At 46.6% G+C, this 4,049-nt stretch overlaps 1 pseudogene; it reads left to right on the top strand.

The window, feature by feature from the left end:
• The first annotated feature begins 3,288 nt into the window (after positions 1-3,288).
• On the top strand, positions 3,289-3,441 carry LOC112610501 (annotated as a pseudogene).
• Positions 3,442-4,049: the final 608 nt, after the last annotated feature.

Genomic DNA, 4,049 nt, shown 5'->3' with positions numbered 1-4,049 from the left:
GGTGGATCACCTGAAGTCAGGAGTTTGAGACCAGCCTGGCCAACCTGGTGAAACCCCGTCTCTACTAAAAATACAAAAATTAGCTGGGCATGGTGGTGGATGCCTGTAATCCCAGCTACTGGGGAGGCTGAGGCAGGAGAATAACTTGAACCCAGGAGGTGGGGGTTACGGTGAGCTGAGATCATGCCATTGCAGCCCAGCCTGGGCAACAAGAGTGAAACTTTGTCTCAAAAAAAAAAAAGAACTCATTCTGTTCAAATAAGTAAGGGAACCTAGTATTCCAAAACTGTGTGCTTGGGGAGAAGAGTTTGTGTGATGATATGATCATAAGAATTTATTTGGCCGGGCGTGGTGGCTCACGCCTGTAATCCCAGCACTTTGGGAGGCCGAGGCGGGCGGATCACGAGGTCAGGAGATCGACACCATCCTGGCTAACACGGTGAAACCTCATCTCTACTAAAAAAAAAAATACAAAAAATTAGCCGGGCGCGGTGGCGGGTGCCTGTAGTCCCAGCTACTCGGGAGGCTGAGGCAGGAGAATGGCATGAACCCGGGAAGCAGAGCTTGCAGTGAGCCGAGATTGCGCCACTGCACTCCAGCCTGGGGGACAGAGCGAGACTCCGTCTAAAAAAAAAAAAAGAATTGATTTTTTGGCTGGGCATGATGGCTTATGCCTAGCCATTTTTTATCCACTTTAAAAAAAAAAAAATTGGGTGTGGTGGCTTACACCTGTAATCCCAGCACTTTGGGAGGCCTAGACTGGCAGATCACCTGAAGTCAGGAGTTTGAGATCAGCCTGACCAACATGGTGAAACCCCGTCTCTACTAAAATTACAAAAATTAGCTGGATCTGGTGGCGCACACTTGTAGTCCCAGCTACATGGGAGGCTGAGGTGGGAAAATTGCTTGAACTCAGGAGGTGGAGGCTGCAGTCAGCCAAGATCTTGCCACTGCACTCCAGCCAGGACAACAGCGAGACAATGTCTCAAAAAATAAAAAATTTAGCCAGGTGTGGTGGTGCCCACCTGTAGTTCCAAAGCTACTCAGGAGACTGAGGTGGGAGAATCACTTGAGCCTGGGAATTTGAGGTTGCAGTGAGCCTACGCAACATTGGTAGACCCCATCTCTTAATAAATAAACACAAAGAAATAGAACAAATAGATAGATAACAAAAGCAAAATCCCCTGGATAATATCTACAATAAGACTAGGTGACCACTTACCCCCTCAAATTCTAAAATACAAGCTAGTGAAGACGAACTACAAACAGATGCAAGACCTGCATGATCTCAGTGTCTGTGCAGGACAAAGAAGGCGCAAAGCCTGACAGATGTGAGAACAGGGGAAACCCCATATCATCAACCTGGAACTCCTGGAAAGCACCATGGAACAATTGAAAAGTAGCAGCTGAAACTCAAGAAATTTGTTTCCTTCCAATACCAGATGAGTGCAAGTGGGCCATGGTAAGTGTGTTCAGGGGTGCTTAAGATCACTCTCAGATTCGATGACTTGCCAGGACTCACAGAACTCAGAAAAGCTGTTACACTCATGGTTACTATTTAGTAAAGCAAAAAGACACAGATTAAAATTAGCAAGTTTGGCCGGGCCTGCTCGCTCACACCTATAATCCCAGTACTTTGGGAGGCCAAGGTGTGGAGGATTGCTTGAGGCCAGGAGGTCAAGACCAACCTGGGCAACATGATGAGACCCCCATTTCTACCAAAAAAAATTTTTTTAATTAGCTAGGCATAGCCAGGCATTAGCCGGCTACTCAGGAGGCTAAGGTGGAAGGATCACTTGAGTTCAGCAGTTTGAGGCTACAGCGAGCTACATTTGCCACTATACGCCAGCCTGGGTGACAGAGCAAAATCCTGTCTATTAAAAATAAACAGCTGGGCGTGGTGGCTCACGCCTGTAATCCCAGCACTTTGGGAGGCCGAGGCGGGCAGATCACGAGGTCAGGAGATCGAGACCGTCCTGGCTAACATGGTGAAACCCCATCTCTACTAAAAATACAAAAAAATTAGCCAGGTGTGGTGGCGGGCACCTGTAGTCCCAGCTACTCGGGAGGCTGAGGCAGGAAAATGGTATGAACTTGGGAGGTGGAATTTGCAGTGAGCTGAGATCGGGCCACTGCACTACAGCCTGGGCAACAGAATGAGATTCCGTCTTAAAAATACATAAATAAATAAATAAATAAAATCTGGGTGCTGTGGCTCACGCCTGTAATCCCAGCCCTTGGGGAGGCTGAGGCAGGTGGATAAAAATACAAAAAATTAGCCGGGCATGGTGGCCGGTGCCTGTAATCCCAGCTACTCAGGAGGCTGAGGTAGGAGAATCACTTGAACCCAGGAGGCAGAGGTTGCAGTGAGCTGAGATCACACCACGTACTCCAGCCTGCATTACAGAGCGAGGCTCTGTGTCAAAAAATAATAATAATAAATAAAATAAGCAATAGAAAAAGACACGCAGGGCAGGGGCCTGGAGAGACCAGGCACAAGCTTCCATTTTTCCTCTCCCAGTGGAATCATATGGACAGTACTTAGCTGCTCTTCAACAGTGTGTGACAGTTTGAACAGAATATTATCTATCAGGGAACTTCACCTAAGTCTTGGTTTTTATCAGCAGCCTGGGGGCATGGGGGCATGGCTGTCCCCCTGTGTGGCTCACCTTAGTCCTCAGCCCTGCCTGAGCTGAGGCTGATACCATAAGGCTCAAGGCCCCCAGGTAAACAAGGACAAGCTTATCAGGCGGGATATTGCCAAGGCCTACCCTTTCTTTAGGATCTGAAGGGTGTGGCCAACCCAGACCTGCTACTTAACCCTTTGCTGCACAGTAAGAAAATCTGAAGGACCTGGAGTGGTCCAGCTCTTATGGATTCTCAAAAGTGACGTGCTAGACTGTTCTAGGATAGCCTCCAATAATGAGGAAAAATTGAAGGGAGGAGAATTAAAATTGAGGATAATCAGCCAGGCATGGTGGCTCAAGCCTGTAATCCCAGCATTTTGGGAGGCCAAGGTGGGTGGATCACGAGGTCAGGAATTCAAGACCAGCCTGACCAACATAGTGAAACCCCACCTCTACTAAAAATACAAAAATTAGTCAGGCGTGGTGGGGAGTGCCTGTAGTCCCAGCTACTTGGGAGGCTGAGGCAGGAGAACTGCTTGAACCCGGGAGTCGGAGGTTGTAGTGAGCTGAGATTGCACCACTGTACTCTAGCACTCCAGCCTGGGTGACACAGCGAGACTCTGTCTCAAAAAAAAAAAAAAAAAAAAAAAAAAAATTGAGGATAATACCTGACAGGAGATACTGTGATCAGGAAGGTGGTTTTCCAAGGGCAAGGCTTATTCATTAGACTTTAGATGTATGGACCCCTGCAATTTACCCAAATGTGGAAATTGGAATGTACAGTTTGTGGTAGTGAAGGGCTATGTGCTCTCCCACTAAAAGTTAAAAAAAAAAAAAATGAACGGAATAGATTCGAGATGAAGGAAAGAAAAATCAAACCCAAAGTTGGGGAGAGGAATAGAGACTAGAAATCCCAGAGGCCAGGCACAGTGGCTCACACCTGTAATCCCAGCACTTTGAGAGGCCAAGACAGGAGGATCACTTGAGCCCAGGAGTTCCAGACCAGCCAGGGCAACATGGTGAAACCTCATCTCTACCAACATTTTAAAAATTAGCCAGATATGCTGGTGCACACCTGTGATCCCAGCTGAGGCTGGAGGATCACTTGAGCCCATGAGGCAGAGGTTGCAGTGAGCCATGATTGTGCCACTGCACTCCAGCCTGGGCGACAAAGTGAGACCCTATCTCAAAAAATAAATAAATGTAGAAACATAAAAAGGGTTCAAGAGAAGGTAGTGAATATTGAAGACAGTAAAGATAATCAAATATACAGATAACAAAAGTCCTCAAAGAAGAAAACCGAAAACAGGAAAATAGAATAAATGTCAAAAATTATAACTCAATAAAGCTTTTTGGAAATATAAAAAGATTTTTTTTTTTTTTTTTTTTTTTTGGCCGGGCGCGGTGGCTCAAGCCTGTAAT

The sequence above is a fragment of the Theropithecus gelada genome, chromosome 16 (assembly GCF_003255815.1).
Source record: "Theropithecus gelada isolate Dixy chromosome 16, Tgel_1.0, whole genome shotgun sequence".
In the NCBI taxonomy this organism is placed as follows: domain Eukaryota; kingdom Metazoa; phylum Chordata; class Mammalia; order Primates; family Cercopithecidae; genus Theropithecus; species Theropithecus gelada.
This window is presented reverse-complemented; position numbering and strand designations above follow the sequence as displayed.